The sequence below is a fragment of the Gossypium arboreum genome, chromosome 2 (assembly GCF_025698485.1).
Source record: "Gossypium arboreum isolate Shixiya-1 chromosome 2, ASM2569848v2, whole genome shotgun sequence".
NCBI lineage: Eukaryota > Viridiplantae > Streptophyta > Magnoliopsida > Malvales > Malvaceae > Gossypium > Gossypium arboreum.
The window spans coordinates 88,415,328-88,430,299 of NC_069071.1; positions in this window are offsets into that span (position 1 = coordinate 88,415,328).

Genomic DNA, 14,972 nt, shown 5'->3' on the forward strand with positions numbered 1-14,972 from the left:
CTTCACAAATAATTTCACCGACAGAAGTTGAACTACGACCGGATATGATTTATGAAGAAGAACCGATTAAGATTTTAGCTCGAGAAGTCAAACAACTAAGAAATAAAAGTGTTGCACATGTGAAAGTGTTGTGGCAAAAGCATGGGGTAGAAGAGACTACATGGGAACCTGAAGAAACTATGAAAACCAATACCCACACTGTTTATTTAAGATTTTCGAGGACGAAAATCCTTAAAAGGGGGAGAGTTGTAATATCCTGAATTAGGGCTTAATCGAATAGTGGTTTCGTGACCGAAATTGAGATAAAAATAATTATTTTATAATTATTTTGATGAATATGATATGATTGCATGATTGTGTGAAAATTTCGTGATGAAATTCTATGCCTAAAGTGCTTAAATTGAAAGTAGGGACTAAATCAAATAAGTTGCAAAATTTGCATTCTAGAAGTTTTTAGTATGAAATTGCATTGAAATATTAATTAGGAGGTCTTAAATAACAATTTGACCAATTTCTAAGTCTATGGACAAAAATTGGACATGGATGGAATTTTTGGAAAGTTTAGTAGTAAGGGCATTTTGGTCATTTAGTTATTAAAATGAATTAAAAACAAAATTAAAAGCCAATTTTTGTCCATCTTCTTCATTAGGCCAAAATTTCAAGGGTTCTCCATAGTTAGGGTTTGTTTCAAGCTTCCAAGCTCCATAGTAAGTGATTCCAAGCCCCGTTTTTAATGTTCTTTACGTTTTTGGAATCCCGGTAGCTCGATTAAGCTTATGTTAGCAATAATTCAACCTAGGGTTTATATTTGGAAAAATACCCAAAGGTGAAATTTGTGTATTTTGATGTTTTATGATAGAATATGGGGTTTTAAATTATGTTACACAACTTGTGCTACTCGGTTTTTAGTGAAAACGTGTAAAAGGGCTTAATCGGCAAAAATGCCTAATAGTCACAAGTATATGTTAGAGTAAGAATTTGATGTTGCCATAGAAGGGAAAAATGTTCAGCATGTTATAAAACATAAGAATAAGGAATAAAGTTTAATTCCGAGCCTAGGGAAAAAGTGTAATTATGAAAAGTTTAGGGCAAAAGTGTAATTTTTCCAAAGTTCAGTATTAAATGCTGTTTTGATGAATGTATGTATTAAATAAGATTAATTTGACATTATAGATCAAGAGAAACGAGATTCAAGTCGCGATCGAGGAAAAGAAAAGATTGTGGACTAAATTACAAAATCTTTATATTTTGGTACCAAGGTAAGTTCATGTGTAAATAATGTAGCATAATTGTTATTTTTAAGTTATTGATGTTAATTATATGATATGCTGATTTTTATTATGAAATATATGCTTTGTGGTTATTTTCGAATAAAATGCAAATTATGCGTATTAATTGTTAAATATAAAGTACTACCGAGTATTGGTTTTGGTATTTTACGAAAGATGGAAAGGATATGTGTTCGAGGAAAATCCCGTTTGAACCTTAGGAATAGATTAGGATACAAGTGACATGTCACTAGGATGGCTGAGCATCCGAACTCGTTGAGTTGAGTCCGAGTTCACTTATGGATGCGAATGTCCGAACTCGTTAAGTTGAGTCCAAGTTCGTGAAATGTAACTAGGCATCTGAACTCATTGAGTTGAGTCCGAGTTCATTTAGGGGCGGGTTACATGATTTCTTGATTACATATGAGGCACTTATGTGCAAATTATCCGTGTAACCGAGTTGTATTCCGATGTGTTCAACGGGTGAAATTTCTAGTGAAATGGATGAACACTTAAGATGTAAGCGACGTTTTGGTAAGTGTTGTGAAATGGACACTTTGGACAGGTATGTTCTTAACCCTCGGGTTGAAAATAGATACAACAACGATAAGGTGGTAAGATGATGAATGATGTTTAGAAATGTGATATATGTTTTGGTGATACCATGCTAAAGTTGTCTGGTATATTTGTATTGTTATGTTACTTGTTATTTACATATGAACTTACTAAGCATTTATGATTACTCCTCCTCTTTATTTATCGTAGTTTTGAACAAGCCATTGAATCGGACGGGTCAAGGTTCGATCACACTATCCAAAGGACTTTCATCTGGGTAAATGGCTTGTAAAACTTAAGTATGGCATGTATAGCAATATACTTATTTTGTGTAAATAATTTTATGATATGGCCATGATTGGTTGAGAAAATGTTTGATATTGATAAGTCATGATGATGGTTAAATTTAGATCATGTTTGATATCATGGAAGTTTAATAGGTTATCTAGTTCATAACAACTCATGAAAAGATGAAATTTGCCTTAAAATGCAATATTGTTGCAAGAATGACATGAATTTGAAAAATCACTAAAAATAGTATAAATGGAATTAAATGATGAGCAAGTTATGAAATTTAAGCTTAATGAGTCTATTTTCATATGGATAAAAAAAAAACATGCATATAAATTATACTTTATGAGATATTTAAAACCTTGTGAAACAGGGCCAGAGTGATTTCTGGATCCTCTGTTCTGACTTTAAAAATTCATAATAAATTGTACAAAAATAATTAGATGTCATTATTTATATGTACAGATTCCTTATTGAGTCTAGTTTTAATAGAAACAAACTTTGTTTATTACTTATTTTTGGATTGTAATAAGGCCATTTTAACTTTATTTTCTGGGTTTATTTTATTTATTTTTCTTTTTTAACTTTAAACTGGTTGATAATAATTCAAATGGGCTAGACTTAGGACATTTTTAAAACGATACTTGTTTTCAAAATAACACGACGTCGCGATTAATTGATTTATCAAAGAAATTTCAACTCGTTGTAACCAAGTGTGGCAATGGTTGTGGGCATGTCTAGGATTGGATCCAATCGAAGAGCTTGGTACGTAAGCAGCCTTCATGGCTCACCTCCTCTGTTACGGGTTCCTACCTGGTGCCCAGCTTCCATTCACTTTGTTAGCTCAACAAAAGTCGGTTTATAAAACACTAAAATGAAACATAGGTTTTTAACTTCAATGTGGCACATCAGATTCGGCCATAACGTCTGGGCCAGGTTTGGGGTATTACACACTAAATTATTTATACCTAGAGCTACGAAACTCCAAATTAAGTTTTATTAATTTTTCTTGAAACTAAAATCATGTATCTTTCTACCATAAAATTTCCAGAATTTTTGGTTTAGCAAATTAGTACAGTTTATTCCTCAAAGTTACACCTGATTCACTATCTGATAGTTTAGACCCTTCTGTACTAGAGTTCAATTATCTCATAGCAAAAGACTCGAATAATGTTCTCATATATTTCTCTTGAAACTAGACTCATTAAGGATTCTAATAATATAAATCATAACTCATAACCATTTTTGTACAATTATAATGATTTTCTCAAATCAGAACAGGGGATCTCAAAGTCATTCTGACTCTGTCCCATGCAACTTCAAATATCTCATTATAGGAAATTCTTTTGCTTACATGGTTTCCTTTATAAGAAACTAGGCTCAATAATATTTATTACCATATTTTATTCAACTTTTAACTCATTTTCCACTATTTTTAGTGTATTTTCAAAGTTGCACTACTGCAGTAACTCAAATCTGTCAAGGCTAAGTTACTCATTCATGATCGTTGTTCACAAAATTAATACAACATCATTTCAACCATCATGGTAAGAAGACATATTTATGCATCATAGATCATTCACATAGCAAGGCATTCTCATAGGCTTAGTGTACATACCTGAAGAACTCATAACACAACTCAAGTGCATACTCAACAATGACTTACCTCATTGGGACCATCATCAACTCTTTCCTCAGATTTCCCTCTGAACACTTGGAATACTAATTGGATACTCGGAAAAACCTTTGCACATAAGTGCCTCAATTGTAGCTAAAGCCACCTCATATCTCATAAAATTTAAATTCTCACTCTTGAGCTAGTCATCTAGACTCAAAATTCCTATTGACATGTCACTCGTATCCTATTTTATTCCTAAGGTTCAAACATGATTTTTCCTCGCTTATCAAGGCCTTGTCTCATCATATTTATATTAATTACATACACTTTAATATTTGTACAATTCATGTGATGATAACATTTAACTACATGCATAGCATGGTATTATTTACATAAGAACTTACATCGATACCACAAATGTGAAAAAGACGTAATCGTCCATAAATTGATATTCCCCGTTCTAGGCCCAAATCGCATTTTTCAATAACTAAAACATCACATTTAGCTAATTAAAACAATGTACTAATCAAATTAGTCCATTGATACACTTTGGCAAAATTTACAATTTTGCCCCTCTATTTTGTCAAAATTACCAAATTGCCCCTAGGCTCAAAACAAGATTTTATTCAATTTCTTTACTTCTTAAGCCTAGATAAACCATTTTCATAACTATGGAAACTCACAAAAATCATTATTACACACATTAACAACCCATTTTACAACTTTGCATAATAACCTTTTTAAGGTATTTTCATGCAAATTTCCTTCACAAAAGTTGTTTATTAGACAACTACAATTCATATTCTTCCATAAAAATTCAGCAAAAAACATATATACATTCATGGTAAAACTCTAGACTCTTTATCATTTTGCAAACTAGACCCCTCATTTGAAAGCTTATGCTTTAGGGGTTCCAAAAATGTAAAAATCATCAAGAAAGACATTAAAAATCACTTACTAGCAAGGGATGTAAGTGGCTGATATTTCAAAGCTTCAAAACCCCTTTCTTTTGCTGGAAAAATCGGTCAAGAAGAAGATGAAAAGGGATGATATCATCCTATCTTTATTTTATTACCTATTTGGTCAAAAGTCACCTAATACAGACACCAACTTTGACTATTCAACCTGTATGACCCCTATGGCCGGCCACCACAAATAAAAAGGGTATAATTGCCCTTTCAAGGCCTTCAATTTTAGTTATCTAGCTATTAGATACATTTAGGCATTAACACATAACTTTTACATTTTACGCGATTTAATCCTTTTTCAAAATTGGACTAGAAATCGCTAAATTTCACTTACCAAAATTTACATGCACTAAAAAAATTATATTATAACACATAAAATAATACTAAAATAATTTTCTCTAGCCTTGGAATAGTGGTCTCGAAACCGCTATTCTGACTAGGCCCAAAATCGGGCTGTTACATGATGTGATTAGCGAGACGTGTCTCGAGACGGTCATATCATCGCACATTTTAAGTAGAAATACTGTTATTGTAACACCCCAAACCTGACCCGAACGTTATGGCCGAATCTGGCTTGTCACATTTAAGTATTTTAGCAAAAACCTTGTTTTCATTGAAAACCTGTAACACCCCAAACCTGGCCCAGACGTTATGGCCAGATCTGACGTGTCATATGGACTTACGACTTAGTATGCATTCGCTGGTTTAAGTGATTGAGGTGGTCTTTGTAAAAAACAGTGGTTGAATGAAAAGCCGGTTTATCAATCTTTAGGCTATCCATTTGTTGTGCTTGTTAAGTCTTGAAAACGTTCATTAATTTTGAAAACCCGCGTAGCCTAACACTAGCAGTTTCGTCATAGTATAAATATAATCAGAAAATAAAACCATAGCAAAAAAAAAAGAAATTTAAATAGCGACCTTATTACAACTTAAAACCCAAAATTAAATCAGAATATAAAAATAATAAAAATAAACTAACTTAGAAAAATCAACTTTGTTGATGATGTGGCCACTCCGAATCCCTCACAGCTCCAAGCCCACTATGGTTGGGGATTTCCTGCAGAGATGAAAATAAAGGGTGAGTTCGGTAAACTCAGTATGTAACATAACCCAACCATAGCCCAAAACAGATCAAACCTCGAGTCGACTTATCTCGGCCTTGGCCCAAGATGTAAATCGAATGAAACCCATAGGCCCATAGCAGATATAGAACAAATATATCATGAATGCAGAAATCCCAACCCAGAGCCATCCATAACACCCCCGTACCAGCCTTACACTATGTGGGGAGAATACTCGACCCACCCAACCCCTACACACCACAGAAATTGTAGTGAGGTTACCAGATATTGTGACAAAGTCACCAGATACAAATATTGTGGCTAGGCCACCAGAACAAATATATATATGTGGCGAAGCCACCAGATTGCAGCGAGGCTGCCAGAACGCTTCCTCCATCAATATAAACCCATGTCCCATGCAATGAAATAATATTTCATGGCATACGATACGTAAATGTAACATCATGCTTTAAAAAAAAATAACCCTAGGGGTAAAATTGTAATTTTACATACATAAGGGTATTTCAAGAATTATTACCTATTGCTAAGGTTTCATGCTCATTCTAACGCTTACCAAGTAATCGAAGTACTTACCTTGTCTTTTTACCAAAGTGGGCCGTTGGCCCATTGGCGTTCGCCCATTAAGCGCAAAAAATACCGCTGTGAACAAAAATGCACACTCGTACTCTAATCATCCAAATGCACCATATTCATTAACAATCGTTTCACGAGCGCTAGCACGTCATGAAGTTCACAAAATACCAACGTTTGGTATTTCGCTTTTACCGATTCGGTCTAAGAGAGGTGTCGTTTACACACGGTTGATGACGATTGATGACGATATCTCCCACGCGATAATCTTACAATCGATCACTAACACATTAGACTTACGAATTAACGATAACTAACATAAATCCACGCCAACTAACCCAATCATCACACAAGTTAGTCATTTACGCACGAGGGCAAAATAGTCATTTTACCCTCCGTGTAAATCAATAGTCCTACCCTACGTGGGTATTTCTTAATTTTACCTTACAAGGGTATGTCTATAATTTTGTAAATCGAGGGTAAAATGGTAATTATGTAAATCGAGGGTACTTTGGTAATTTTACAAGTCGAGGGTATTTCAATTTTACGTGTCGAGGTTATTTCGGTAATTTCACAAATCGGGATATTTTGGTAATTTTACAAACCAAGGGTATTTTGGTAATTCTACAACTTATCCACTTGGGCCTACGGACCCATTGGGTCCACATGGCCCATTTCAGCCCATCGCGGCCCGAAATAGCCGTCCTACTGCTAGAGTAATGAGAAATACACACCTGTTAGGAGACTGCAGTTAATCCGCGCTCCAAACACTCTTAGCTGACGCCCAACCCAAACAAGCACGTCACAAACCGAAAGGGATCAGCCAAGAAGGGTATGCTTACTCTCCTCATGGTTTGCTCTATTTAAAGCCAGCTCTCCATCTACTCTTATGTTAGCTTCCCGATATGGGATCCCTCCATCATCAGAGTTTAAAACCAACACCAACTCTTGCCGTCCCAACATAGCAAAATAATCAACCTTTGCTTGCCAAGGGATTCGAACCAAAGTCCTCTCACATGCCAACTCACACCACCACCACTAGGCCATCAACTCATTTGTGTCATAAACCCAACACATTAAACTTTAAAGCGCACCTACTTGCTTCCAGATTTATTGAAAAGAAAAACCAAAATATATTGCAAGAGCCAAGACTTGAACCTTAGACCCCTTGCTTCCTCTATGGCGTCACTTCCTTGTCCCCTAAGTGGCGCCATCTTGCCACTACACCACACTATTTTTTTGTGTCATTTTTACCCCTTTACTCTTAAAAGCCCAAACGCCAATTGCATCCCATGTTCATAAAATTAAAATTCTGAAGACTACCACGGATTTAACTTAAGTTTGGGCCTTCCAAAGGCCCACTAACCTACTAAAATATATATTTTAACTAACCAGAACACACACAAATTTTAAAAATCACAGAAACACAGGAAACCCAAAAATTGGGGCGTTACAACTCTACCTTCCTTAAAGAAATTTCATCCTCGAAATTTTACCTGAATCAAACAGATGAGGATATTGTTGACGCATCGCCACTTTTGGCTCCCAAGTAGCTTCCTCTCTACCATGATTACGCCACAACACCTTTACTAGCGGAACTGATTTCCTCCTCAAAATCTTAACATCTCGATCCAAAATCTGCACAGGCTCTTCCTCAAAAGTCAAGTCTGTTTGGACCTCGATCTCTGCAACTGGCACAACATGAGTAAGGTCAGAATGATGCCTCCTTAACATGGGGACGTGGAAGACATCATGAATCCTATTCAACTCTGGAGGTAGCTCCAACTGATAAGCCACTGGACCCACTCGCTTAAGAATCCGATAAGGCCCAATGAACTGCGGACTTAACTTGCCTTTCCTCCCAAACCTTAATATTTTCTTCCAAGGCGAAACCTTCAAGAAGACCATATCACCCTCAGAGCACTCAATTTCCTTGCGCTTCAAATCTGCATATGACTTCTGTCTATCAGATGCTTCCTTCAACCGGTCTCTAATCAACTTGACCTTATCCTTAGTATCTGCCACCAACTCAGGTCCAAGAACCTGTTGTTCACCCAACTCAGTCCAACAACTAGGTGTACGACATCTTCGCCCACACAGTGCCTTATAAGGAGCTATTTGAATACTTGCCTGATAACTGTTGTTGTATGCAAACTCTGTCAACGGTAAGTAATCCTCCCAACTGCCTCGAAAGTCAATAACACATCCCCTCAACATGTCTTCCAGAATCTGAATAACCCTTTCTGACTGACCATCAGTCTGAGGATGAAAGGCTGTACTAAAGTGCAACCGCGTACCCAACGCCTCATGCAACTTTTGCCAAAATCAAGATGTGAATCTAGGATCTCGATCAGAAATAATTGACACTGGCACTCCGTGACGTCGTACTATTTTTGCCACATACAATTTGGCTAACTTTTGAAGTGAATAATCAGTACGAACAGGTATGAAATGAGCAGATTTGGTCAACCTATCCACAATTACCCAAATCGAGTCCTGCTTCGACGGTGTCAAGGGTAGCCCACCCACAAAATCCATGGTTACCCTCTCTCATTTCCAAAGTGGTACTTTCACTGGCTGCAAAAGTTCGAAAGGTAATTGATGTTCAGCTTTCAGTTGCTGGCAAGTCAGACATTTTCCCACAACTTCTGTTACCTCTCGCTTCAATCTAGGCCACCAATACAACTCCTTTAAGTCGCGATACATTTTACTCCCTCCAGGATGCATAGCACACAGACCTCCATGAGCTTCTTTCAGAATTGTTTTGCCTCAAGTCAGAGTCCTTCGGAATACAATCTCTACCTCGGTAACACAGAACTCCCTCACTGTTCAGTGCGAACTCAAAAGTATCCCCATTCTTAACCTGTCGGAATCGAGAAACCAGGGACTCATCCCTCGACTGTTTTTCCTTAATCTCATCCACCTAGGTTGGCCTAACTTACAGTTCTGCTAACAGACTACCGTCGTCATACAGACTCAAACGAGCAAACATGGCTCTTAGATCAGATATAGTTCTACGACTTAGGGCATCAGCCACCACATTAGCTTTGCTTGGGTGATACTCAATCGCATAGTCATAATCCTTAAGAAACTCTATTCATCTCCGCTGCCTAAGGTTCAGCTCCTTCTGAGTCATCAAGTACTTAAGACTCTTATGATCTGTGTATATAATACACCTTTCTCCGTACAGGTAATGTCTCCAAATCTTAAGCGCAAAGATTACCGCTGCCAACTCTAGATCACGAGCAGGATAGTTAACTTCATGTGGTTTAAGCTATCGCGATGCATAAGCAACCACTTTACCCTCTTGCATCAGCACACAGCCCAACCCTACATGTGATGCATCACTACATACGGTAAAATCTTTTCTAGACTCCGGCTGAATCAGTGTAGGTGCCTCGGTCAGAACTTTCTTTAGCTTCTCAAAAGATTCCTGTTGTTTCTCAGTCCAAACAAACGACACTCCCTTCCTTATAAGCTTTGTCAAAGGCGCTGCCATCACAGAAAATCCTTCCACAAACCTTCTATAGTACCCAGTTAAACCCAGAAAACTTTGAATTTCCGACACTGACCTCGGTGGCTTCCATTCCAGAATCGCTTCAATCTTTTGAGGGTCTACCTTGATCCCTTCAGCAGAGACAACATGCCCCAAGAAAGTTACCCCTCTCAACCAGAACTCACACTTACTGAATTTCGCATAAAGCTCCTTCTCCCTTAGCACTTGCAGCACAATACGAAGATGCTCATCATGCTTCTCCTCAGTTTCAGAATAAACCAGAATATCGTTGATAAAGACGACCACGAATCGATCCAAGTATGGCTGGAACACTTGATTCATCAGATCCATAAATACCGCAGGTGCATTCGTTAACCCAAACGGCATAACCAAGAACTCATAGTGACCATACCGAGTTCTGAAAGCCGTCTTGTGAATATCCACCTCCTTAATCCTCAACTGATGATACCCATATCGAAGGTCAATCTTGGAAAATACTAAAGCTCCTCTAAGTTGGTCGAATAAATCATCGATTCTCGGTAGTGGGTAATTATTCTTAATCGTCAGTTTGTTCAACTGCCGATAATTGATACACATCCGCATTGACCCATCTTTCTTCTTTACGAACAACACTGGTGCTCCCCATGGAGACACACTTGGTCTAATGAAGCTTCTATCCAATAACTCTTGAATTTGGGCTTTCAGCTCCACCAACTCCTTCGGTGCCATCCTATAAGGTGCAATGGACACCAGTGCCATTCCAGGAAACAAGTCAATTCCATAATCAACCTCTCGGTTCGGGGGCAAACCCTGAAGCTCCTCTGGAAAAACATCTTGAAAATCCTTGATGGTTTTAACTTTATCCACTGTCAGATCCTCAGTTTCCGATTGGCTTACAAATGCCAAATAAGCCTCACATCCCTTTCGAATCCACTTCTCAGCTCTCAATACCGACACCACATTAGACAGATAATCCCTACGCTTGTCTATCACCAAAACCTCCTCATTCTTTCTGGTCTTTAACATTATTCGTTTAGCAGCACAATCCAGAGTAGCCCTACAAGCCAATCCATTCCCAAAATGGGATCGAATTCTCCGAAAGGTAGCTCTATCAGATCTCCAGAGAAAAAATTTCCTTGAGTTTCTATAGGCACATCTCTATACAGTTTATCTACCCTAACCGAGTGACCCAAAGGACTTAGTATAGATACCCCATTCACGGTCTCCTCAGAGCGCACACCCAGTGACCCAGATATAGCACAGGCAACATATGAATAGGTAGATCCAACATCTATCAACGTAGTGTATGGCATACTGGAAATCAGAAACGTACCCATTATGACGTCAGGTGCATCACCCTCCTCTCGGCGACGAGCTGCATACACCAACACCAACTGACGAGCCTTAGCAAATCCAGCACCCCTACCAGGCGCTCCTCTTTCTCGACCATTTGCATTACCACCTATGCCTTGCCCACGTCCTTTTGGAAACTGTGGTCCTCCCCTCACTGGTTGAGCGACCCTCTGCTCTAAAACTTGAACCTGATCTGGTTCCTGGGGACAATCCTTAACCCTATGCTCCATAGATCTGCATTGAAAACAAGCACCAGAATGTTTCTGAGACTCGCCCATATGCATCCTCCCACAATTCCTACAACCCTGCGGTCTAACAAAGATTCATCCAGATCGCTTCGAATCGGCTCCATTACCCTTGCTCTCTTAACATTCCTGTTCATACCACCTGAAAGTCCTGAATCTCTCCTAAAACGGTTTCGATTTTTCTCACGATTCTATCTTTCTGTATGCTTCACTTCCTCAGCTATCTTAGCTTTCTCCACTAAAGCAATGGGTTACCCTCCTCATGAGCAATCAGCACCCTAAGTTCATCTCTCAGACCATCGTCGAAGCATACACTACGCTCATACTCTGTAGCGACAATCCTAGAAGCATATCGGCTCAGTCTCAGAAATTCAGACTCATACTCAGCCACTGACTTCCTCCCTTGGACCAGGTTCAAAAATTCTTTCCGGCGAGCGTCCACGTAACTAGCCCCAACATACTTTCCTTTGAAGGCTGTCTTAAACAGCTCCCAAGTCACTGTGACAGCCTTAAAACGACCCTAGTCGGAATGTGGTTTCGGGACCACAAAACCGAGGCATAAAAATAATTTAAAATTTATTTTGATGCCTATAATGTGTGTTAACTCATGTGTGACATTTTTGATGTTTTGATTTAGAGTTATAAATGTGAATTTCACTAGAAAGGACCTAGTAGTAAACTTTGAAAGTATGATGGGGAAATGTGTGATGACTAGTTGATCATGCATGCAAAAAATGAGGGGTTTGCATGTCAAATTTCCCTATTTAAGAACTAGTGGCCGGCCATGACAAAAGGGGATGGGCAAAACATGTCATGAAACATGTTTTGTAAGTGGTTTATGTTGGAATAAATAAAATAATGAGCATGGGAATTGAATAAGGAAAGGGAAGAAAAAAAAAAAGAGAATGGTGAATGTTCCCCCCCCATTGCCGTGAGTTGAAGGAAAAGAAAGAAAAAAAAATTGTTCATCCTTTCTTTGAGCCAAAACTAGGAAGAAAATACAAAGGGAAAAGAAAAGCTTCATCCTTTGGTTCTTCTTGGCCGGTTTGAAAGGAGAAAAGTTGAAGATATTCGGCCATATTTGCATCTAAGTTAAGGTAAGTTTGATGTTGTGCCATGAGATTCAAGCATGTTTTAGTAGTTAGCTTGAGTTCTAACTAGCCCATGGTTCAAATCTTCACTATGTCATGGAGATAATGTTCGGCTAAGGTGGATTTGTGGATGCCATTTGCATGCTAAAAGTAAAGCTTGTAATGATGCATGGTATGGTGTTGTATGGCATTCGGCCATGGTAGGAAGTAAAAGAAAACTATGGTCGTTGTTCATGTTATTTGAATGAGAAGTGCTAGTAAGGTGAAGTACAAATGTTAGTGTTTGATTTACTAGTGTATATGTGCGTATTAGCCTAGTTTTGAACTTGAAACAAAATGGTGTTTAGTCGATACAAGCGACCATACTTGTAGAATGTATCAAGTGTTGAAATCGGCCTCAACATAGATGTGTATGTTCGGCCACATGAACGAATACATATGTTGATGTGTATATTCGGCCTTAGGTAACCTATTGATGGCTTTAGATTGACTTAGAAATTCGGCTAAGGGGGAAATATTAGCTAGTATGTTGAATTCGATTCGTGATTTCGTACACATGTGACTCTAATGTCTAATGGATATATGGGCTAAGTACCTTGAGCTTCTCTTTGATGTTTGAATGAATTGTATTGAATTGCTTGATGTAATTAAAAATGTGCATGACCATTGTGTATTCGAGCTAAAGGGTGGCCATATGACCATTTAAACTCCTTGTCATATTCGGCCATAAGCTAGCATAATGAGATTTTAATAAGTTAAATTTGTGTGAATTAGCTCAAGAGCTTAGAGGACCACCGTTGGATAAGGGGAAAGAAAAAGTGATCGAATAGCCGTCGAAATCGTTCGGCCATGTCCGAGGTAAGTCTTCCAGTAATGACCCTGCTTGAATTATATTGAAATGATTTGTCATATTATGGCGGACAGCCGAATGTGTGTAGGGACTAAGTTATAAAGTCAATTGAAATCATGCTCTTTGTGTGTGGCTATTGAGCCGAAATTGGAAAGGTTTGATAAATGTTTTGTGTTTGAGCCTTAGTAACGAGAATGAAATATGGATGTGTCGTGATTATTGATATATGTGTACATGAGCATTTGAATGATACCCGGCTAAGTCCCAAGGCATTTATGCTAGTGATTATATCCGGGCTAAGTTCCGAAGGCATTTATGCTAGTGATTATATCCGGGCTAAGACCCGAAGGCATTCGTGCGAGTTACCAAATCCGGGTTAAGACCCAAAGGCAATTGTGCTTGTGGTTATATCCGGCTAAATTCTGAAGAAGCTCGGTTGAAGGTGAGCGTTTTGGTGCTGTAATAAATTCAATTAATACGCTCGAAAAACCCATACAATAAGGTATGTTTACATGTGCATCGGAAAAGTCGATTCGTTTGAAATAGTGTTCGTTCGATCGACTAACGAACTTTCGGCTCTTAGATAGGTTGATACCTTGTGTGTGTATATGTTGATGAAGTGTGAAGTAAGTATGATTATGAGAATGTGTATTACTAAAGTGATTCATTTAGCTATGTGAATGTAATACTTTAGTCAAAGCTGATTTCATTACTTGAGACTTACTAAGCATTAAAATGCTTACCCCGTTGCTTTGGCTCTCTGTTTTATAGATTTTGCTCGTTAGCTATCGGATTCGGGATCATCGAAGTCGAAGTCATCCACAATATCAAAGCCCTTTTGGTACTCTTTTAGTTGAACTCTGGATATGGCATGTATAGGACTACCCTTTGCTGTTTTTCAAGTACGTTTTGTGATGTATGTGTGTACAGCCATGCGAAAATGGCTCGTAGAAGTGGAGTATGGCATTAGACCATTTGTGTTTATGTATGTATATATGGTTTCATGATGTGACTATGGACTGGAATGGAAGTGTTGGGCAATGATCAGCCCTTGGAATGGCTAAACATGATCATAGGTGGGCCTATGTATGACAAAACTCTAGTTGGTCCATGGAAACCACGAAATAGGTAAAGTTTACCTGAAAACAGATGCTGATAGCAGCAGTGGTGTGGATGTGAAAAATCACTAAAAATAGCAGGAATGGAATTAAATAGTGAATAAATTGTGTAAATGAACCTTGATGAATCTACTTTCATATGGAAGAAACGAAAAGGTCATATGAGTTATATGTTAAGAGATATTAAAGTTCTCGTGAAACAGGGGCAGAACGGTTTCTGGATCCCCTATTCCGACTTTGGAAATTCATTTTAAATTAACCAGAGATAATTAGGAGTCATGCCATATATGTATAGATTAATCCTTGAGTCTAGTTTCTATAGAAACAAACGGCATCAGTATTGAAGCCCTGTACAGGGAGATATCCAATTCGTAATGCGTGAAGGTCAGTGTAGTCGAACCCTGGATTAGGGGAGACTTTAACTAATAAACTGTACTAATTGGCCCAACCAAAAATTCTAGAAAACA